The 24,682-nt window shown below is 39.8% G+C and overlaps 1 protein-coding gene across 1 annotated transcript in view; it reads left to right on the plus strand.

Moving 5' to 3' along the window:
- LOC140693511 (uncharacterized) overlaps nucleotides 1-24,682 on the plus strand; it is a 118,781-nt gene that overhangs the window by 24,884 nt on the left and 69,215 nt on the right. The window contains exons 7-11 of the mRNA XM_072957331.1: nucleotides 448-571; nucleotides 5,143-5,202; nucleotides 5,737-5,857; nucleotides 10,959-11,068; nucleotides 12,409-12,532. The gene's annotated coding sequence lies outside the window, so the exon portion shown is untranslated. The remainder of the gene's footprint in view (nucleotides 1-447; nucleotides 572-5,142; nucleotides 5,203-5,736; nucleotides 5,858-10,958; nucleotides 11,069-12,408; nucleotides 12,533-24,682) is intronic.

Genomic DNA, 24,682 nt, shown 5'->3' on the forward strand with positions numbered 1-24,682 from the left:
GCCGCCTGCTTTCCTCACCACCATTTCCTTGTTGGCTCTGGTGCTTGTTTTAAGAACCAGGTTTCTTCTCTGGTCATTTGTAGCAGCTGGGCTTGCCGAATCCTTGGTTTGCATTTGAAGCAGAATGCTTCTTCGTGATGTCAAACTGATTTTCCTTGTCATGTCTGAATATTTCTTGTACACTCAGCAACAGTTTCAAGTGAAATGCTCTTGTCCAATTTCGGTTAACTAATATTTGCTGATCTCCTGCTTTCATGCTGAGGGCAGTTTCTTCTTCCTGTAATAAATGTTAGCAATTTGCATTTACTATGGAAGGTACTAATCCGAGGTGCTTTTGTTCTTAACAGTTTTAATACAAATCACCCATTAAAATGTACAGCGGATTTTACTCTATGCCCAGAAATGTGCATCCCAGTCAATCTTAGAATATTTTCTTCCCCCCAACAGGAAACCCAGTACGCATAAGCAGACATTATCAACTTCCCCATCCTCCCCAAGCCCCAGGGAGCCACTCTTCTGTCTCTGTGGATTTGCCTGTGCTGAACATTTCATGCAAATCGAGTCACTTCATGTAAGTGGAACCGTCTATTTTGACTGACTTCTTTCACACTGAGTAACGTTTTCAATGTTTGTCCACGTTGTGGCCTGGGTCAGTACTCTATGCTTTGCTATTGCTGAATAATATTTCACTGTATGGCTGGGCCCCTTTGTTTACCCATTCATCACGTGATAGACATTTGGGTTGTTTCTGTTTTTTGGCTCTGAAAATTAATGGCGAAAAGTAATGGTGAATATTCCTGTAGGAGTTTTTATGTTAACATTTGTTTTCAGTTCTCTTACTTGTGTGCCCAGGAAGCAGAATTGCTGGATCATTCAGAAGCCAAATGTTCAACTCTCTGAGGACGTGCCAGGATGTTTTCCAAAGTGGTCACGCTGTGTTACATCCTCACCAGCAATGGCTGCGGGCTCCGCTTCCTCTGTGTCCTCATTAGTGCTTGTTAATCTTTTTTTGATTTTAACCTATTGTAGTGAATGTGAAGTGGTTTCTCCTAGTTGTTTTGACTTGATTTCCTTTAGAGCTAATGTTATTGAACACCGTTTCATTGTGCTTATTGGCCATTTGTATATTTTCCTTGAAAAATATCTTTTCAGATTCTTTTTTCATTTTTTAATTGAGTTGCCTTTTTATTGTTGAGCTGTGGAATTTTTTTTTTTGATACACAAATTCCTTATCAGATAAATGATTTGAAAAAATTTTCTCCTGAGTGTTGTTTTTTCACTTTCTGGATGGTGTTTTTTGAAGCAAAGTTTTAAAGTTTAATGAACTCCAATTTATCTCTGTTTTCATTTTTCCTTGTGCTTTTGTTGTAATATTTAATATCTGATGTATTTTATTAAAACTTGTATATATAAAATAACTTAATTCTTAGGACCGTTCTAGGAGATGGGTGCGGTTGTTGTCCCCAGTCTATGCATCGGAGACTGAGGTGCAGAGAATTTGACTGACATATTAGTGTCAAAGCTACCCAGTGCTGTGGGAATTCAGACCCTCATGTTTTTCCCTAGCATCTGAGCTCAACACCACCATGCTCCAATCTTTCCAGGAAACGTTAATGAAAAAATCTTTACTTTTTTGATTTCTTGTTAGATTTTTTTCTTATTGGGGACCTCAAATTCTCATTTTCTTTTCGGATATCAGTGTCGATTTATTTTAGGTCTCATGTAGGGAGAAGCATTGCTATCAGTTAACTTCTTTATTACTCACTCTCCAGTGATGATTGTTGCTAGTTGATCTAATCAAGTCATGCTTAAGTCTTTCCTGCTCATGACACTAACAGCAGAGTCATGACTTATAGAATGCTCAAAGAAGAAAGTACTTGATTGATTTTATTTTGCCAACCAATCAAACCAATCAAATAAAACCCTGGTGTTGACACAGACTATAAGCCCTCCAAAATAGGGTCACTGTCTTCATTGTGTTTCATTTGTTGGGTCACAGTGTCTGGATAGTGCCTTGCTGTCCAGCAGTTTTGTGAGGATACGGTGCTCGTGAATCATTGTAAGGACAGAATTTTGACAACAGACTGTGTTGTTCATTTCACGACGGGAAAGGTAATATAGAATTACTGTTCAGATCTGTTTTAAAATTAAGCTTTGAATTTTGAGAATAGTTCAAGAAGCCATACAAAGCTCTTTTTCACTAATTTTAGATCTATCTTAGACACATTATGTTTACATAGCAGAGTAACTTATCAAGTAGATTTGACAAAGGAGTGTTATATTGATTATTTGTTTTAGTTGAAATATTCTACCAGGGATAAAGTCATAAGTGCCCATAAATGAACAAATATATTTGTATTTAAATGCAACATGGGAGCAGACTACATATGTTTCTATATAATATATATGACTGTGTGTTTTAATCTTTCTGTCAGTGTTTTAATAGTTTTTCAGCAATTTTGTAACTTTAGAATTCTTCTAAAAAATTCACCCCCAATTCTAGTGCAGTTTGTACTGTGTATCCTGTCTTATGCATGGGATTCCACTGTCCCCTCAGTGAGGAATTTCCTCTCCTATTGTGTTAGGAGCAGAGTTAAAGGAACTGTGATTTCTAGGCCTTTGCTCTCCATGTGTTTGCAGTTGGCTCTCAGTCACGATTTTCCCTTTCCAGAGTTTTCATTGTTAAATTAGAATTTCTGAAAATAACTATTAATATGTTGCATTGGTCTCCCTAGAAACTTGACGTCTTTGTGCTTTTCAGTTTTCAATTTATGAAAAATGCAAATGCACTCTTGTTTTTAAGTTGTCCTTTTTCAATAGATATTTATCTCTTAATTGATAGAATAATTTTTTCCCAATGAATGAATCGGTGTGCATGTTTTAAAGGATAACTTACTTTTTATTTTTCTTATTGTAACAGTAATATTCATTGTAGAGAATTTAGTAAATAAGGATTAACACAGTAATAACTTCACAATGGCCTCTAATCTCACCTGGAGATACAGTTGTAAGGTTTGAAATTGAGAATTATAAGTCCTCTCAAATTTTTCTTTTTCAAGTACGTATAGATTACTGAGATCCTCGAATTCCCATATGAATTGTAGCAGCAGATAGTCAGTTTCTGCAGAGGAGCCCGCTGGGATTGTGATCGAGACCACGTTAAATACACGGATCGCTCTGGGGAGCACTGCCATTCCAAGAGCACTTTCTTTTGATAGGGGAATGTGTGTGGAGTGTCTGTCCTGGTATTTAGGTCTTCTTTAACTTTTTTTTTCAACAATGCTTTGAGTTTACAGAGTATTATTTTACTTTAATTATCTTTGCCTTTATATTGAGGACAAGTGTGCAAGGTACTGGGATCAGAAGTGTATTTGAGCCCCGCAACTTGCTGCCACCATGGACGCTGCACTCTTGCTTCACCCGCTGTACAATCTTGCACAGAATACGACCTCAGTAACTCTCTCTTGAATGAATGATTATATGATTGTTGGATGATGCTTGAGAGTCCTTGTGATGATTTTTTTCCCCAGCCTTTCCCCAGTTCTTAACTATGCCCTTTCTCTTCCTAAACTCCAGCCTGGGTTTCAGCCTGCCTGTGGCATTGATTTTCCTTGTCTGTGGACTCTTCCTTTCACTGGTTCCCGATAATGTTTCATGTGGGCTGTGGAAACTTGCTAGATGTCAAGAAAGAGCTAATCCATTGTAGGCCAGTATTTTTAGAGTTTGTTATTGTTTTATTGATTGAAATTAAATGAGGCTGCCCCCTGAGCCCTCCCATGAGCACTTTTGACCTTCCTACAGCTGATACTGCTCTAGTTGCTGCATGTGCCCTTTCCCCAGCCTTGATTTTGTAATTGAATAAGTCACCATCACTGGAGCCCTCTCTTTAAAAGATAAAGAGAACATTTGCTCCTTTTCCCTGTTTGGGGACTTCAATGAGATGAGATCCCAGATAAAGAATGGAGCCCCACCTCTTTCTGACCCCCGCTGTTTCCGTTCCTTTCTTCAGGGGAAAAGAGTACAATTCAACAGTATAAAGATTGATTGTGAGCTAATGAGATAGACAAGACAACCGATCATTTATTAAATAACCTTTCATGATAGAAACAAATGTATTATACACACAAACAGCACACAAAGCACTGTAGTACCATGGTTACAATCGTGGGTCCGAGTTCGTGTCCTGCTCTGGAGAGACCAGTCCTGTGAGATGGAGAACTGGTAAGTCGGCTTAGCCTCTCCAGAACTGGTTTTCTGTCCTGCAGAGACGGGGCTCGCTAGGCGTCCCCCCCGTAGAGGTGCTGTGGGGTGTAAATGACGTGCGTGGGCAGCCTGAGCACAGCTGCTCATTCCTTGTAAGTGCAGGGTAGCATAGCTTTTGCGGTGATGGCTTTATGACCGCCCCATGTAGACTGTCAGTGCTCTGAAGGGATGCCTTGTGGTTTGGAGATGGGATTCTCACTTCTGTAAATACCCAAGTATAGTGTTATTGGGTCCTGCTGATTTCAGTCTATTCTTTAGAAAGTACATATTGTAGATATATTTTTCAAGCATGCGTGCTTTTTTTCTTTTACTATTAAAGTTCTACCCTCTCATCTCTTGGTGTTACTTTTCATGGAATCCAGGAAACAGTCCTAAGCTACCTGCCTCTTCACACTTTTCCGTGGTGGTTTCCTTCCCTGATTAGAAGAGGGTTTTGCATAGGAAATTTTATTTGTTCCCCTTTTCTTGGAGTCTCTCTCTCTGTCTGCCCATCTCTCACCTCTCAATCTGTCCATTTCTCAACCCACTGCTTCTTCTGACATGTTCCAAAACGCATTTCAGGTAGCTTACAGAAGAACAGATACCAAATAAACAGGTGAGAAAATGGGGCCCAGTTCAGACAGTGAGGCTAGGAGGCGAGCCTGTGTGAGGGTTGCAGGCGTGAGACACATGCCTCTGCCATGTGACTTATAAGATCGACAGCAGCAGTGTGTTTCAAGCTCCCAGCAGACACAGGGAAGCAGGATTTGAGGGAGATGCTTACTGGCTGTGAAATAAATAAGTGACTTAGGAGAAGCCCAGCCTTTCCAGCTACTAAGGCTTAGGAGAATATTTTGAGTGTCTTCCAAAATCAGAGTATGGCATCTTTTCTTTTTTCAGAGTTCTATGTATAGTTGGTTACATTCTATACCTGGAAATTTCTCCAAAACTGCTTCCCACGTGAGTCCCATGGCTCGGGGATTGGGTGGTTCTGCTCATTGATGGGGGTTGGCCAGAAACAGAAAATGAGAGCCTCAAAGGGGCCTGGGATTTGTCAGTTATGTTTTGTCAGTGCTGTAGGGTTCAAGAAATGCTTTCACCGTTTCTCTCCATCTGAGGCGGCAGCGTAATCTCTTACCAGCATCAGGAGCTCAGGGCCACGGGATGGTGGGGGCTGACTGCACTGCCGTCAAGACAGCTGAGCTAGTCACTGCAGGTGTGGTTCTTTTACATACTGCAGTTCATGCTCTTTACTAGAATGTTTCAACAGGGAGTTAATTAACTGAGTTAATTAACATTTAATAAATATGATCTTTGTTGAAAAGACAGTTATAGGCAGAATATAAGCTGTGAAGTCTTTAAAAACGGTTTCATTACTGAAATTTCATTTGGGGAGATACACGGTTTATCTTATATATGGCTCTCTTTTAAAGTAACAAAGAAACAAGACAGAAAAGGCAGAGGATGATTTCTGTTCTTCCTCTCGGCTTGCAGGTGCCTTCACCTCCAGTGGCATCCATCCAGACACCAGCACTGACACTGGCCGTGCTCAGAACTGCCTCAGCCCTGAAGACACTGCTGACAAATAGAAGGGGGCCACGCCCTGTTACAGCAGGTGCTCTCACTTTGTGGGTCCTTATGTAACTGCGTGGTGTTAATCAGGATCGCCCGTCCTACATTGTGTGATGCTGCTGCTTTGTCTCCTAGTTACTTGTTTCTCTAAGTATTCTTGTATTATTCTCCAATGCATAGTACTACACACCTAAAAATGCTTTTTTTCAGATGAAAAAGAATGTGCATTTAAAATAATATCTCTGAAAAAGGGGGCAAAAAAGGCTATCCTTGTCCCGCTATTCAAAGATAATAATTAACACGTTAACGTATATTTTCATCAGTGTGGATCACCTCTGTCATAAAAAACCAGAGAGCACTCTGTGACTGTTTACTGTGTGGACACCTCCATTTTCCATTCGGCTTTTTATATGTTTTTCTACAATATTCTATCTCCTCTGGCATGATTTTTGATGACCAGTATAGCATTCTGTCTTGTGGAGGCATTGTCCATTTTACTTCGGACTTAAATAAACTTTTAAATTCCAAGTATACTTAACTGAAATACTGAAAAGAGAACTGTGGTGGTAGAGGAAGGCCCTACCACCCTTCCCCTTATTTCCGAAGAGTAAAAACTGTTGAAAATTTGATATATATGTTTCATGACCTTTATGCCTATGACATACATATATACACACATATGAGAATACCATGTATACGTGTGTGTATATATGCTTTATTTAAAAATGAGACCATACTATATGTTTTTCTGCAGCTCGCTTTAATCACTCAGGTGTATATCATAGACGTCCTCCCACTCCAGACTCACCCGGTCCTTTCAGATAGAGTGGAGGGGTCTCCTGATTTGCGGGTGTGGTCTCTTTCCCACGCACACCTTTGGTGAGAGAATGCTGTGGACAAGGCCCTGGACCACGGCGAAATGCCGGCTCCCTCATTGCTCGCAGCTCGTCGTGATTTAACGCATCATTGTCTTGATGGTGGACAGTTAAATTTTCTCCATTTTCCACTGTCAGAAAGGATATTTGACTGGCATCCTTCTTGTACAGACATTCCTGTGATCTTTTATGAGTATTCCTTTAGTTAAGGCTTCTGGAAATTTAGTCCCTGGATATGACATTTACATTCATCACAGACTCCATTCAAGTAACTCTAGAAATTCCTTCCATAGGGGAATGAAAAGATGCACAATTACTTATGTAACCAATTCTCTATTGCTGGATATGATTTCACTTCAGTTTTTCTTCCCACCATTGTAAACAGTGCTGTGTAAATGCCCTGATGGGTACATCTTTTTGGACTAAATTTGTTTTTTCCTAGAGGAAACGATTCGTAGAAGTGGTGTTGAGTCAGTGTGTACGTACGTTTTTCAGAGTTTACATATCCATTGACATGTCGTCCTCTGAAAATGTCGCTCATGGTTTCTTCTCCCACAGATGGACACTAGATAGAATATCTTTTAAAAATATTTGCCAATATGATGAGCAAAAGTGCTTTTTCATTGTTTTAGTTTGCATTTGATGACCAGTGAGGTATTGAGCATTTTTCACTCATTAGCCATTTGACTTTTTTAAAATGAATGATTCCTTTTATCCTTTGCACACATTTAAGTGGGGGAGCTTCTTGTTGGTTTGTGACAGCTCTTTGTATGTTATGAACATTAACTTCTTGTCTTCAACAACATGTATCACAGAGCTTTTTCTTGTCATTTCTTGCCTTTCATTTTGTTTGGGAGGATTTTAATTTTGGTAGTGTCTCAAAATATTCTTATGATAATAAATGTATTCCTTATGTGTTTTATCTTTGAAATTATTCTTAAAAATAATTTCTTATACTGGAATAAATCTCCTCTGTAGGTTTTTTTTAATCTCTAAGATGGAGATGATAATAGTACTTGTTAATGTAAGGGTAAGTTGAGTTAATAAGAACAAAGTGTTGTATTTGCTGTTATTAGTCCTTTTTTATATTTACATCACTGTCTGTAAATTATCTTGTGGTCCTTATGAGAGGAATAGTATTTATTCTTTCTAGGTGATTGTCTGATTGTCTCAGGACAATTACTGAAGTCATACTTTTCTCTTTGATTTGAAATCCCACCTTTACAAAATACTTATGTACACTAGAGTCTCTTTTTGAGCTCATGGTTCCCTTCTGTCAATCTGCCTTTCTTACTCCAGCACCATAACTTACATATTGTAAAAATTTATTTAATAATTGGCAGTCTGAATTTTTTTTCATTCTTTTCTTCCATCCCAAATTTTCTTGTCTAGTATTATGATTTTATTATTCCTGAAGAATTCCAAAATATTTTGTTCAAGTTAAAAAAAAATCAGATTGGAGTTGTCATGGGAGTTTTCAGTAAGTTTTGAATTATTCTGATGAGAACTTACATCTTTACAAAACTGCTTTCCTCCATGCAATTTGTTGATGTCTCTACATTCTCACCTCTTACTTTACCCCTCAGTACAGCCCTGAAGTTTCTCCATTTAGAACATGGGCATTATTTTTTAACTTATTCCAGATTATTGTTTATGTTTTTGTCAATTTTGTAAGTGAAAATTTTTTGCTATTATATTTTTAAATGCTTAAAACTGAAATTTAGAAAGGAAGATTCGGTTTGTAAATACTCACTTTGTAATTTGTCATTTAAAATTGTAAGTATTAAGTAGTTGTTCCAGAATCCTTTCTTTTTTGTTTTTAAAAATTTGTGTCGAAGATTCTCAAAATGTTCATAGCTAAGTAGTATAGGTGGGGAGACAGATGGAGAGAGGTAGTGTGGCTCATGTACAAACTGTGAGCAGTTTCATGGCTGCCTTTAGGCTGGAGAAACCACAGAAGAGCCCAGGTTAGACAAGGAATGGCTTTGTATGCACTTGAAAGCCAGCTTTCCTGCCTGTATGGTGAAGCCTGGTGGGCGTGGCAGGTAGATGATCAAGGTCTGATCAAGGTCATTTGCTGCACAGAGCGCTGTGTCTGTGAGAAATGGTGACCATTGCCATGGCAAATGCTTGGTGCCAGGAACAATGCAGGGGAGCTGGGGAGCCTGTGTTAAGGATTTTCCAGTCCTGGGAGTGGGAAGATCAGACTCTGCATTCAGATCTGAGTTTGAATTAATCCTCTTTAGTTTACTGGACCTCTGACTTTTGTCAAGTTATGCATCCTGTTTGAACTCCTGCTTTGTTGTCTCTCAAAACAGAAGAATTACAGCCTGCTGCTAGAGTGTTTGATCAGGGTAAATGATTTGTGTCTATAAGATGCCACGTACAGTCACAAGCTCAGTGAGCAATGAGCTGTCCCCTCTTCTCCTGCAACTCAGTGCTCGATAAGTCATCAGCAGAAAGCGAGTCCCTAATTTGTATGTGGTGCAAGGAAGAACAAAACTAACGTCTTGCCTTTCCCTGGCAGTATTCTTACTTCTTTGCTTCATGTACCTCTTTCCTCCTTCACTCTCCCCTTTCACCTCCTCCACCAAGAGCCCGAGACTCTCTCAGAACACTAGATTCAAATTATTTAAATGTTGGCTCATTCCCATGAAATGACAGTGACTTAAAAAAACTGTACACATCCCAGAATTCATTGTATTTGATTTACACACACACACACGTGCACACACACACACACACACATCAGGCTACCTCCCATTTGCTGAGGGAGAAGGGCCACTTTTTCTGAGTTTTCATTTACTCAGCGTGAGAGCAGTCTCTTAAGCAGAATTTCACCTGGCTTCGTGCATGGTTTTTTAAATTGGATTTCTGCTTTTTGTCCATAAAAATATTCTCCTATTAGAAGACAGGAAGTGGAGACATAGATATTCTGCTGAGATATTGGTGTTATCATATTTGAGTTTTAATGGACATAAGGCGGCATAGAGTCATACATTATTATGGATGAGAATCCATGATGATGTAACTTGGACAAGAATCTGGGTCTCCTGCCATCGTGTCCATGCGGGTGAAGAGGCAACTGGGTGGGGGATGGCAGGGAACCTTCTTGCTTGAGTTCCAGGTTCTTGTTAGTTTTCATTGCTCAGCTGCCTTTAGTTTATGTCCATGAGGCCTCTCATGGGAAGGTCACTATGTCCTGAGAGACTGAGTTACTAATCAGCAGAAAGCTCTGGACCCACTCATATTTTCCAGAGTTTTTCTGCTGACCTGCTGACACTTTATATAAATGAGACCTAACAAACTACTGGATATAAAATACTTATTGTTATCATTTGCCATCAAGTTCCATAGGAATGGGGTGCTGTCTCAGGCTGTCTAAGGCTAGATCTGAACAAAGATAGGGTGATAGGCTCCGCTGCTGGACCCTCCCCAGTCGAATGGGATTTCCACCTTAGTTTTTAGAATCAGGCAGATGAGTTCAAATCTTGTCTTTACCAGTTATTAGCTTTGTGACCTTGGGGAAATAACTACTTTTTTGGTTCCAATTTTCTTTATCTGTAAATAAGTTCAGTATTTATTTTAGGGTTTTTGTTTTAGAATTGAATGTGCTAATTCCCTAATTTATTCCTAAAATACTGATCACATGGTTCTATGCTGGTGCCTTAGTAGTTGATTGCTAAGGGACTCAACAGTGAGAATGGGGATGGGGCCCCCTGGATCATACAGCTTATATTCCAGGATATGCTTGTAAAAGACAAGATTGCAGTGGATTTTTAGTAAATGTCCATTCCTTTCCTAATCCCCATTGATTGTGTATATATCCTTATACTAATATATGAACAATTTTTTTTGCAGTTTAAATCTCTTTGTAGTATTTAAAGAATGTAACTATAACAAAAATACGTGAAATAAAATGACTTGACTTTTATTTTCCTTTCAATAAGCAAAACAAAAGAAAATAGAAAAGAAAAGAAAAAGTATTGAAGGAGTAGGAATAATTTTATTTCCGTGGAATCAACTCCCTATGTTAGGTTTTTCCATTGTGTTGTTCAACATCATATAAAATTGACAGGTTGTGACTTCAGTGTTGATAGCTAGGTGAGTATAGTTTCTTTTTGTGGTTGTCTTTGATGAATTATTTGCACTAGATCATAAATGATGTGCATGTTACATATTGGAAACGAGGAAACTTTGGAGACATACTACCTCCAATGCAGTCATTTTGTTACCGAGTCCAAACTCGTTCTGCTCGCCGCATGACAGGCCAATAAACCGGGAGATGAGGTGTTGGAGCAAGGAATAGTGACTTCACTTGCAATGCTGGCAGACCCAGAAGACGGCAGACTGATGTCCTGGAGAACTATCTTCCCCAAGTAAGAATTCAGTCTCCTTTTATACTAAAAAGGGGGGGGTTGTGGTTGGTTGTTGCATACTTCTTGCTTTATGAATTGTTTGTCCTTTGAATCCGCTGTTCTTGCAGCTGTCCATGTGGATCAAATCATGGTACCCCTGTAAAACCTCCAAAAAAACAAAGGCTATTCTCTATTATGCAACTTGCCATCTCTACAGAAGTGCAGATGAGCTAACATTTTTAAAGATCAGGGCCAGGAGAATAGGCTTTCCTGCAGATTTCAGGCTAAAGGCAACTTTCTTTTTCAAATGGTGCAGAGCTACCAAGTCTGAGCCTAGGAAACAGGGCACAGGTTTAAACTCAAAGGAACAGATTTAACATAGGGTAAAAACTGTTACATTTTATTACAATTCCGTTTCCAGCTTCATAGATAATATTAGTAAGAAATATGAGCAATTTTGTATTTTTGCTTCTTAATAACCGATAAGTGTACCAACTATATTTTGTGAGCAGGGATGCTGTGCAGGCATTGGGGTGACAGCAAACTCTTGTAGGGGGTGGCCGACCCTGCAACATCTCTGATGCCCCGTGAGTGTTGGTGAGGGTCCCCGTAGCCAGGGGCTCTCTTCAGGAACCAGCATATGGGCATTGACCTCTGGAGACCTCTTTTTCGGCTGCAGGAATTTTTTCAGATATTGAGATTGAAAAATCACTCCAGCTGGGAATAATTAGGGAAAAAAAAGAAAAGGAAAAGGGTTTGGAGTAGAGTAGAAGAGTAGGACATAAGATCACGGAGCCTGAGTGCTTGGCAGTGGGGCCTCGGGAGAGAGGGGAGCAGAGGTGGGGAGGGGCCTGGCTCCGGAACCAGCTCCTGTAATTGTCCCTGCACGCAAGCCACATAGCTTTAAATTGGCCTGGGCCACCTCTCTGGGCTGGATATCACCCTGGGCAGAACCGTGGTATCTGTAAAGTAAAATGACTTCACAACTATTGCACAGAGCTGCAGGTGTAAGAGAGCCTAAGCCTGTCTCAGAGTGCAGGGGACAAGCGGAAAGGAATGGCAAAATTTCCACTGACAATTGAAATTTTGTTAAATAGCCTGCTACAGTTGTTTGCATCACTTGAATGAATGCAGGCATATTTCTGTGGGCATTTATAGGTTCACTGAACCCCACCAGCCCCTCTTGCCCCCATCGGAGATGGGCTTTCTCAAGCACAGTGCCCCTCCTGCTTGGGTGGAAAACGCTGCTGGTCCTTGCCTGGGGCCGGGCTGCTGCAGGGCACTGAATCCCCGAGGCACGGCCTGTGAGACACGACAGGAACATCTCTGCTCTTGACTGGGTGCCTCCGTTTCCCCTGCAGTGTAAAAATGCCGATGACTGAGTTAGAAGCATGCTTCCAAGCTGTCCATGTCCTTGGCATCCAGAAGCGGAGCCTGGAAGCTTTCGAATTTATCCAGAATGCGGTTTACATTCACCTTCAGCAGGTGAGTGTATGTCCTTACACAAGTGGAGGAATTACTGCAGTTTTCCTGGAACTTTCTCACTACAAGTCCATTTGATTTTTCTGTGCTAGGATTCAGTATGGCCTGCTAAAAACTCTGGAGTGAAATCTTGAAACCCTGATGAAGAGCATTATTTATTTCATTTCTCTATATGATACTCTTTTACTTTTAAAATTCAGAATTTTTGGTTGTTTCAAAAATTTTTTGGGGGGGTTGGAGAATCATGTTTACTCTTACCATCTTTGCAACCTGTTGCTTTGTGCCTCTCACCTGTCTTCTGTCACTTGTGAGGCGGTTCCATTTGTGACCCTGTCTGGGTTGTTCATGTTATAAAACATAAAGCCTGTAAAAGTACAGTCCCTTTTCCTCCGAAGACATTCCACAAATACTTCTTTAACCTGGGTGTGGTTTTAAGAAGACAGAATCTTTAGAACATGTCCTTGCAGGTTGCTAGTGCAAAATCCCAAAATCAATAGTCTAGCTCAACATCTAAAATCTTTCTAATTTACCTTGGAATTGTATGGATAAGTGAAGCAGTTTGCTAAGAACTCAGACCAGGTTTAGAATACAGGTTGGTGTAGCTCAGCAGGTCCTCCCAAGCTGATGCTCTGCCAGAGGGCGGGGCCGAGGGGAGAGGGCGGGTCCTGCCCTCCCTGAGGTGACAATTTCATGGCAAAGACTTTCACCTGGTGAAGAACTTGGAGTTTCTTCTAAGAAGAGTGGGTCTTAAAAGAGTCCAAAAAGCGCGGGAGTGGCACAGTCCCATTTGTCTCAAGTAGGGGAGAGCGGCTGTGGGGCCACTTAGGAGACTCGTGAGTCCAGGTGGGCAGTGTTGGTGGCTTCCACTTGAGCGGTGGGACGGTCAGTGTTTAAAAGCGAACATATTGAAGGCATGTTTAGATGGTAAAAAGGAAAGGATGAAGGCTGGCTGTGAATGCAGGATGGAGTAAGGCCCAGGTTTCTGGGTGGATTAATGAGGTAAATGATGGTCCTTCTGTGCTCTGAGGAGGGAAAGCTGCAGAGGGAGTTCTGCGGAAAACTGATGAGTTCAGCTGTGGGTAAAGTGAAAGGTTGTTAGATGTGTGGTCTGGGAGCTCAGGTGAGAGCCAGTAGTGAGTAGGGGGAGGTGAGAGGGACTTTCAAATAATTTTGTATTGTGAACATACAAATAAGTATGAGTAATGACAGATTTAACACCTCTATATTCTGGATTTAAAGCCCAGTAACATTTTGCTATACTGACTGCAGAGGTTCTTAATATTTTTTAATAGAAATAAGTAGAAACAAAATAGTGGAGTTAGTGAGCATCTTAGAGTAGATGTGTGTCCTTGTATGTATTTTTATACCTCATCTGTTTATAACCATAATCTACAAAAAGTTATCTTGCTTAGCATAAGAGTTAAACACATGGACGTGACACACATTGTTGGGGGTTGAAACTGATCTTCTCGGGCAAATTATGGACCCTCTCTTTGCCTTAGTTGCATCGTCTGTGACTGCCCCAGGGCCCCTCATCACAGCTGATTTCCTAGAGTAGATGTTGGGAGGGAGGCTGCTGAAGGGAGTAAGAGGTGGCAACTGCTAGGGATATTGAAGAGAGACAAAAACAGATTAAAGCCGATAAACTGAGTACAAATACCCTCTAAATAGAAGGAATCCCACAGTGTTTTGAGCTGCTTATCATAAGGGAAAGAAAATCACTTGGATCCAAAGCTCTTGAGCATATGAGTATTGTGGGTGGGAGGGTGTCATTATAAAAGTGTTGAGAAAAGGCCTCTTTGTTTTCCTTGACATTACCAGTAAGGATGGGGAGCAGAAGCGAAACCCTCTGCTTCACAGTTGAAGGTGCTGTTTTGTGCGAAACTGACCAAAGTTTGGAAACCAGTCATCAGCGATGCTGGCAAATGAAGAGGCTTCTGGATTGGGTGGGGCACTTGCTGTGACTTCCAGGTGACCTGCTGGCTGGGGGCTGTGTGGCGGGCAGTAGTTTTGCAGGGTAGCCCGGGCATAATCCCTAGCTCTGATGCTGCTGGTCTGATTAACAGACCTGGGCGCACACTGTCCTAATGGGGCAGCTCGGGATGTGGCCCTGCCGTGCTGAGAGTGAGAAGAGGGCTCCCCTGAGGAGGTGTCCCTGCAGGGACTGGAAACGTCCTCCTGCAGGGGAGGAAGAGCCTCTGAGCAGCGGGCCGGATGCACAGGCAAGACCAGCATGAGCACTGATGTTTCCGGGAGCCGGAAGTCATACAGTGGCCCAAACGGCCTTGTTCCTCAGAGACTGGAGGAAATAGATGCTGAAAAGGCAGGCTAGGGTCAGACACTGTGGTGGGCTATGAGTCACAGGAGAGGATTGTTCAGGCAGGCATGAGACAACCCTGTGGGCGTCCCAGCTGGGGCGTCACGCCGAAGGGAAGAGCAGAGTTATAGACTTTGCCACTTATTACCTGTGTGACTTTGAGCAATATCACCCCACCTCTCTCTATATATATCTTCATCTGTAAAGTGACACAGTGACAAGGTCGTGTCATCAGAAGTATAAGCTTAGCTCTGATCCTCTTTGTCGACTCCTGTCAGTGCTTCCCTGCAAGGTTCTGCAACGGCTGCTTTTACCCTGAGACGGGAGGGCATAGAGGGACACTGTAATACCCGAGGGAAGGAAGGGGTTGCTTTAAAAGCAGACATGTAACAGCCTGCAGCTGCAGACCTGCAGGCAGTTTGGTTGACGGTCCTTGAGAGGACTTTGGAGGCCTTAGCGTCGTCTTAAGTCTTGTTTCCTCTTGGGGACCGGATTTGCCTTTGGGGATTGATGTTGAAGATTTGAGCTTCTGCAAAGTTGTTTTCAGAGATGTGTATATACGTAAAATATCATATAAACTAAAATGATTTATTTAACGTGTGCGAATTTGTAGCTGTTAGGAACAGCTCTGTTGGCCTGGTCTCCACGGAGGACACCAAGGGTCAGCACAGCGTGCAGGAGGGCAGGCAGCCTGCAGTGCTTCTGCGGGGTGTTCTCCCCAGCAGGGTGCTCTGCTGAGTTGAGTCTTCTACGAGTTTTGTTGCCAGAGGAGCAGACAGCAAATTAATGAGTTCTAGAGGGATTGTATAATGACATGAAGAAATAGGAACCCGGAGATTTTCCGGACTAAAACACGCTTTGGTTCCTGATTCAGTGTGTTCCATTACAGAATTGATGAGTTGTGTCTATTCTGGAACGTCATTGAAATAAACGTTCAGCCTATATGTTAAGGGCTTTGTTTTATTTGGCTGGAGGACTCGAGCCGGGATGACAGCCTCTCAGATCACTCTGAGGGACTGCTCCCAAGAGGTAGGGGAGGAGCTAGGATATATAGAAGCTTACAACAAAGACCAGGTAATTGGAACAATAAAATATTGCTTGTTATCTAAAGAAAACCAGATATCTGAAGTTCAAGTATTTACTGCTTTTCTATGTATGGTGAGAAGCAAACATTTGAGTCATTGAATTCATTCCTTTGGCAAGCCCCTGGCTATCTAGGGCCAGTATCCTGTCCTTTCTTACTCTGAGTCTGCTCAGAGGGCACCACTGTGAGTGGCTGAGAGGCCGGGCTGTAGGCATGTACTCGCTGGGGGTTGGCAGCAGCCGCTGATGACTCGGATTCAGCATTCTTTGTTTACTGTCATGGTTGCAGTATTTTCATGCACATTGTAGTATTTTCATTCACAGTGCTCCCACTTGGTCCTAAATTTGACCAATATTTTGAGAGAACTTTCATGACCAATTTTGTCCCACGGTGCTAGGATGGCTCATTCCTAGTTCAGGTGAAGAATCTTCTAAGTTGCCATTCAAGGTGTAAGTTTTTTTTTGTCAGACCCTGTTGATACTAAAAGTTCTCTGGATCACCTGTCTTACTACTCTATTATGATCCAGGAAGTGTTTACCCATCTTTGCTCATTCCCATAAATAGAATCACACTATTATATTTATTTTATTCAGGGTTATAAATTTTATCTGTTTCTTCAAGATGTTTAGCCATCATCAATCTTGTGGGCCTAGTTACACATTGGGAAATGTAACAGACAACAATTTTATAAAATAGACAGGATATAAGTAATACAGCTAGTAACGTTAATAAAGTCACGAGTAAGAATTTAATAGTCGAGAAGTTGTATTTTTGGGTTAAAATTTTGCTTGTGTTTCTGAGTTTGATCCTATGAGAAAGTTCATATTTATGGTCAGGGTCAGAGCAGGTATTAATTGGCCAGTTGAAATCTCCCACCTTGTAAGATCAACAGTGGCCTAAACAGAACTATAAATTCTTTTTAGAATAACGTTTCTGAGGGCTATCTAATTAGAGCCTTGGAGTAGGGAAACCCACCAAGGTAACACAGAAGTACTAGACATAGGTAATTTATCATAAACTTAACAAGTGGAGTAGATCATAATCAAAGGTTGGAGAAATTATCAAAGTAATTGGTATACAGTCCTGGTCCGGTGTCTTGGGTCAGCTGTCTAGCTCAGATGTCGTCTTCTTCTCATCCTGGTCTGGTAGCTTTTTCTCCATTTGGGCATTGTTTTAAGGTGAGCAGCACTCGATAGGCCAGTGCAGTGCAGGGGATGTTTCAGATAGGAAATGAATCGGAGACTCCGTTTCCTTCAGCTTTGGTGTGTATGGTCTGGTAAAGAGTACCTGAAAAAGGGTCCTTCCATTCAGGTTGGAGACAGTTCTTTAAGTCATGCCTGTTGCAGTATGTATAATCCCCTGGCTGCAGGTCATGGGGCATTGGAACTTTACCCAAGGATAGATTTCTGAGCTTCAGAAACAAACCTAGAGTATCCTTTTCATAATTCAATTAAACCGTACAGTAATGTGACATGACAGCAAGGAATAATCTGGGAAGTGTCTTAGTAAATATGGACCTCAATTAACAAAACTAGAATTTAATATCCAGTAAAATATAATTTATTTTCTCTCTTAAGTTACCCTCAGTTTTCTCAAATATAGCCAAATCAAGATTAATTTTTTACAAGTTAAGTCTGATTATTTGATCATATAGGCTTTTTTAAATTGGCTGTGTTGGAAGTTTTAATACGGAGTCTCAGGGTAGAATGTTAAGGTTTGCTAAGGCCAAGAAAGACACGTCAAGGCTTTTCATGGGTTTCTGCCTTACAGATTTAGGTAAATTCTTTTCTCTTTAAAATCCTTAAAATATCTTTATACTCCTATATCTGTTAGGAGATGATCTCCCTAATTTGTTTGATAGAGCCACTGGGAACCTAAGTGTTTTTAGTCTCTTGAGGGATCAAATAGAGAGAAAAGATAAGTGTTCCAAGTGTGATTACATAGGTATAATTTATCAAATTGCTGTGAACCATAACTAGCTTAAGGAGAAGAGATTCTTTACGTCTGGGAAACAGGTTAAAAGCCAGTAGTATTTCAAACAATATCAAAAATTATAACCATATTCAGCAGGTTAATCAGTCCCTTGTAACTAATTCTTTTAATGAGAGTTTTCATTAGAACTTTAAAATGTCTTACCCAGTTTAGTTCAGTGCTATAGTGTGAAATTTATTAGGAATCAGTAAATCTCCTTGAAGAGAAAGCATTTTGCAAAACCATCAGAAGAAAACAATTAACTGTCTATAAATGACAAAAATTTAAAAGCATGGTTAAACACCGTTACACTATAATCAATGAAGAAATCTGTTCACTATACCCATAATTATCACTGGTAACATTTCAGATATACCAGAATTTTAGGGAGTCCATATAATTTCTACAATATCTATATTAATAATATTGTCTCATTCAATATAACCTTAGAAGATTTATGATTCATTTGACAATTCCATGTTATTTAAAATGCCAAATGAAACTTTATAGTTAAAAATCTCTCTTTGGGATGTTTCAGGGGCCTTCTGTAGCATCCCAAACTTAACTGGAGATTAAAAGAATTTTAATTAATTAAATTAATTTTTATTTAATTAATTAGAATTTTATATTTGGGGAGCTTTTTGAAAGATTTCAGAACACTTGATCAGATAAACATATAGATCACTGTAAAGTAGTACTAATTCATTAACAAGAAAATACGTCAAAAGTAAAGGCAGAACAGATCAGCTAAGTGGTATAAGAAGTTTTACAATCTGTTACTGAAGGAGGATTAACATTTTAAGAAAATTTTTTCCTCTTAACAGAGAGAAAAACAATTCTAATCTTGTACCAGCTTACTTCTAAGATTCATTTACGTTGCCCAATTTGTTTCTAAACTTAGCCAATTCTGACCATGTACAAAACTCTTCCCTCAGGGTTCCTTTTCCACAAGCCTTCCACAGCTTTCTATACTTATATTAGTGTGTCCCTTATTTTTCTTCTATTCAGAAGTAACCAGGTTCAGGAGAAAGTCACTATTTTTCATTAACAAAATATAATTCCATTCTTATACCTTCCTTTACGCATTTATATTACTTTCCTAGGATACTGAGATCATTCCCTTACTAATAGAGACTATTTCAGTGTGGCACCAACCATTTATTAATATTTCTATATACCTTTAGTTTCACTGTAAGAGGAAGTTAAATGTTAAGTAATTCGTATTTCAATGTTATTTTATCTGAAAATGGCATAGCTATTTAATAAAATCTTGTTATTTAACTTAATTTAGTACAACACTAGAATTTAAAGATACCAAACACTTAGAGATTATCTTAAACATACATTTTAAAAATATATTTTAAATATTTACCCAAAGCTCTCATCTCATTTGCATTTAATTTAATTAAAATTTTACCACAGCACATTACTTTTATTTTTTTTTTGACAAATCTGCAACAGATATAACAGGATCTTATTTGACTTTCATTAAACCTAGGTACAGTAAAGGTATTATACATAATATTGATGACTTTAAAGATGTCTATATTAATTAGAACATACTTAAACTAAACAATATCAAATATTATCTTAATATTGAATATTTTCCATTTCACATGACGCTGAAAGTCAATTTGTTCAGTTGTTATTTTAAAAATACTTAATGTTTAAGCTCTTATATTTTTACGTCAATTAAGCAGAGCTCTATGACTTTGAATTTTTTTTCTTTAGCAGTAGAAATATCTCACTTCTATAATGTGTACACAGGCTTATAATCAGAAAAAAGCTAGAGATCTCATAGCTTCACTTTAAAACTTACTTATAAGATAGGTATAATAATAGTTGGAGTAAGCTGAATTTGCTTGCTCAAATCATTAAGGCTTACTATTTATGAAACAGACAGTTAAAATTTCTTCACAATGTCTGAAGGACCCTTCAGAGTTCTGAGTTCTAATATGCCAAAAATTTCTTGGCCTTAAGGTTTATTTCGTTGAGCTAATTAGACTCAGTCCTAGGTCACTGTTTGTTGTATTTATATTTCTGATGTGCAAGACAAAGACACTGTCTTCCAGGTCCCCAGAGAACTGCTCTCTCACCCAGGCCGTATTTTATCTCCTTAAATGGCATTTTTGTATCAGTGAGAAGAGCTGTAAACAAAGAATTCCATGTTTTAAAACTTTAAGGCTTACTTAAATATGTCTTCCAAAACTTGCATAAGGCATTTAGTAAGATCTCTTTTCCTTGTGTTATAAGTTAAACCCAGGGTAAACCTGTATTTTTTTATTAGCCACTCAAATTAGTTTTTAGTTTTACATTATATTGGACGGCTTATGTAACTATATTGGTTTATTTTAATTTGTTCAATTAATATTTTCAGAGGGACAGATATGTGCCTAGCCTTATAATACCAAGAAGGGGAAGTGTTTTTCCTCTTAAACATATGTATCCCACAACACAAGCAAAAGTTTTGTATAAAGACCACTTAAATATACCAATTTCACAAACTTTTATCTCAATTTTATTAAATCTTATACCTTTAATTTTTATATTTATTAAGTTTAATCAATAATTCTTATTTCTAGAAGGAGTACCAGAAACCTTTTTTTGTGTGTGTGTGCATTGTATATAATTTTATAGAAGTCTCTAGGATGCCCAAGATTCAGCCAAAGAGCTTAGGCACTTCTCAGTTTTTAATTTCATTAATTGGTCTGTTATCCCAATTATTGATCAAGTATTTCAGTCTATATATACATATATTTCAAACTGTGGTAAGTAAAATGGGCTTGTTTGAACTTTAATCTTGGGGGGGAGTAGGTGAACTCTTTGGCCCTTTTTTTTTTAACTTTACGTTGTGTAGTATCAAAACCCTGTATGTAAATCCAAAAATGTCCATTTTATTTATTTGATTCAAAATAACCATATAAAAATATTTATCCTTTTGGGATAAGCCACTTATTTTTTTTTTCGACATTTTTACAATCATTTTTCCAGTTATTCAACCTAATTAACATTAATTATTCTAAGTTTTTATTAGCATATCTAGAAACATTTATCAGAAAGGAAAACACAAACGTAGCTTTTCAAACCAGTTTTATTTTTTTAACTAAGTTCTTAGGTTAACCATTAGATATATTTTTCTACATTTAAACTTGATTTTAATAGAAACCATAAAACAACTGTTTATAATGAGATCTCTTTAAACTTTCACCAATTAAAAAGTTTTTCCAAATTAAAAAATCCATCATATGGCCGTCAATTTATATACAAATATAATATATATATAGTGATTTTAAACCAATAAGATGCAGAGGCCCTTCCACATGAGAGTCGGGGTGTTGCCTAAATAAAATTCAAAGGTTTACTCTCCAAAAGCTAAAAGCCTTTGTGGTCCAGGCTGATGCAGCAAAGTTTAAGATGGCAAAATATCTGAAAATTGGTACAATCAAAGAATTGCTTAGAATCCCAATTTATTTGCGTGGCCACCATATGTACACAATACTTGAAACTTGTGTATGGTGGAGTCCAAGGTTTCCTTTAAAAAATAAACTAAACATACATATACATACATACACACACTTAAAACACCCAGAGAAAGATAAAACATTTACATTTCAAGGACACAGGAAGAGAAATCCAAGTTACCCCTAAAGGGGATTTTGTTTTTATAAGTTCAGAATTCCAAAAAATGTTTTTATCAGGCCTGGTTAGTTATTTTCAGAGTGAGTTTTTTTTTTCTTATTCCCAATTAATGTTGTAAATTTTGTATGTACATAAACCTGGCTGGGGTAATAGTTGGAGACTGGCAATCTGTCATTTCTTTTTCTTTTCTTTTCTGTTCTTTATTTTTTTTTTTGAAAGTTCTATTCCCCATTGTAAGGTTGGGTTCTCAGAATAAATTTGCTAGTAAGATTTCCCACAGGGACAACTCTGTGTCATGAAGTCTTTGTGTCTACCACTCCTGGAAGATTCTCTGTCACCCGAGAAAGCTGTTACCAGCCAGGAGGATGGTCCGAATTTTGGAGTTGAAAGTTTCCTCATAAGAGTTTTACTTTTATCCTGAAAAATTCAATGGAGGTAACCAAATTGAGGAAAATATTAGACCAGACTCTTACCTAAACACTCAGTCCTGAACCCAGTGTCTTTCAACTTGGACTCACTCAGGATGACTCCACTGGGTGAGTATTTTCCTCATATGTTTCCACCAGCCCCACTTTGGACATATCCTCAAGGTGGATATTTCCTGTTATCTTTCAACCAGGCCCCACTCAATATGTCTCCACTGGGTGGGTAATTCACCTCAGTTTCTTTCAACTGGAGGGCCACGTACCTGGATACACCGCCAGATAAAACTTAGGATCATCAACCAATATGTGAGATCCGAGAACCTAGAGAGACTCACCCAAATTCATCTGGACTCCCCGAGGAGGTGGATGGGCACAAAGGGCCACTGCTGGTACCAAGGCTCCGGTTACTTGGAGAGTTCAGGTGGAGAGAAATCTGCTGTGGTGCTTCATGGTGTCCAAAACTGTTGACTGAAATACATGTGCAGCCTAAAAGTTAAGAGTTATGTTTCATTTGGCGGGAGGACTCGAGCCAGGATGACAGCCTGTCAGAACTCTCTGAGGGACTGCTCCCAAGAGGTTGAGGCAGAGCTAGGATATATAGGAGCTTTACAACAAAGACCAGGTTGTTGGAACAATAAAAGATTGCTTGTTATCTAAAGAAAGCCAGGTATCTCAAGTTCAAGAATTTAGTACTTTTGTATGTGTGAGAGGAAGCAAATATTTGGACTCACTGAATTCATTTTTTAGACAAGCACCTAGCTATCTCGGGCCAGTAGCCTGTCCTTTCTTATTCTGAGTCTGCTCAGATGACACCATTGTGAGTTGCTGTAGCAGCTGAGCGGCAGGCCTGTCCTAGCTGGGGGGTGGCGGCAGCCTTTAATGACTTGGTATCAGTATTCTTTGTTTACTGTCATGGTTGCAGTATTCTCATTCACATTGTAGTATTTTCGTTCACAGACTGATTATGGATAATCTGCAACCTTGGAAAGCAACCGAGATGGAATTACTGCAGGTACCTTCTGCTTTAATAAGCCGTGTGCAAACATAAACAGGGAGGAAGCATACACTTGGATTTGGAGGTGTAGGAAAGGGATCCTGCACATTGCAGGAGAACGCAATGCAGAATTCCTTAAGTCCACCTTTCTTTACTGTAGTGGTTTCTGAGAACAGTTTATGGTAATTAACCAACATTGACAAACTGCACAAATTGCATTTAAGAGCTGGCCGGCTGAAACTTGTGTATTGGAGAGGTGGAATTCAAAGGCAAGTGGTCAGGTGGATTGGAGAGAGATGGAGCCAAGGCCTGGCCCCAGATTCCGGTTTAAATTGCCATTTCTTCACCATAGGGCCTTGGAATAGAATTCAAAATCTCTTAACCTGTTGGTGAATCTGTGAAATGGGCATAATATTCGTTTCACCCTGGGATTGTTGTAAGATCTAAAGAGTATTATAGCACACATGAAGCACTTAACCCACTGGCACTTAGCAGTGTTCACTGTGTGGGGCCGCCCCACTTAGCATGTGTCAGAGCCGTAAAGGCAGCATTTGTCTGTTGAGGATGCACTTGCAGCCCCTTGGCTAGGTTATGAATTTGGTGATTTCCTATAATCCTTGTAATTCTATGTGCCATGGACAGTTATTTTCATGGACAGATGAGGAATCTCGTGGTAAAAAGACTGTATAATTTTGCCCAAAATCAGACCATAATTTTGGGTGCAGAGGCCTCGGTTCAGCATGGGCCCCTGGGCCTTCTGCCCTCTCTGTTCAGCACCAGAGCCAGATATGGAGTCGGCTGTTTCCCTGCCCAGAATATCCGGCAGGCCGCAAGACACATCTGGCCCTGTGCTGCTTGAGCAAAAACTCTGAAGGAGAGACAGTTACAAAAGGGATAAACATAAAAACAGACGACAGCAAATTGTGATCAGCTCTGAGAAGGAAAGGAACATGTCTCGCCGTGCAGAGCTGGGAGCTTTCCCGTCTGGGCTGCTCTGGGGGTGTTCATCTCAGCTAAACAAGTTCTGCTGCTGCACCAAGGCAGGAAGGCAGGGCGCGTGTGGCCAGGTAGACAGGGCCTCGTTGATCTTACTCATTCCCCATTAAGCGACAGTTGTCTCGGGCACTTAACTAATAAACAGATGTTGGCCATAATCATCACGCACTTTGCTTGGTAGTTTTATTGGCCCCAGCATTGAGATGAGGTCATTGAAGCTGGGGAGTTTGCTGCATGCCCGTGATTACCTTGCAAATACCCCAACTGTTCTTTCAATCTAGACTGGTGTGGCTGTCATGTCCCAGCCCTGTGAATGGCATCGTGTAGCTTCTCCCAAGTGGCCCAAATGACTGACATTGATATGCTTAATTCGTTGGAAATAGTATGTGACAATAATAGAAAAAGGTAGTAAGAAATTGTTTGGAAAACTGGAAAAAACCTTTTCTTCCCCAGCTGGGGGAGCGTAACCTGTATCACTCACCATACTCACTGCCTGTCACCTCCTCCCCGCCGACTCCGTGTTCATAAGCCACACTGAGTCTTGGGAGAACATTTTGCCTCATGACACTTTTGACTAGGACCTGCAAATTCTTTGTCCCTGGTTAACTCTCTCTTCAAAGCCATTCAACTTTTTTGCAGGCTCCTCCACTCAGATGTAAGAATAGCCTCTTTAAACTTCTTGATGCAGCTCCTTAATGAAGATCTTGTGATGGAAACCTAGCCAAAA

Source organism: Vicugna pacos, unplaced genomic scaffold, assembly GCF_048564905.1.
Source record: "Vicugna pacos unplaced genomic scaffold, VicPac4 scaffold_19, whole genome shotgun sequence".
Lineage (NCBI taxonomy): Eukaryota > Metazoa > Chordata > Mammalia > Artiodactyla > Camelidae > Vicugna > Vicugna pacos.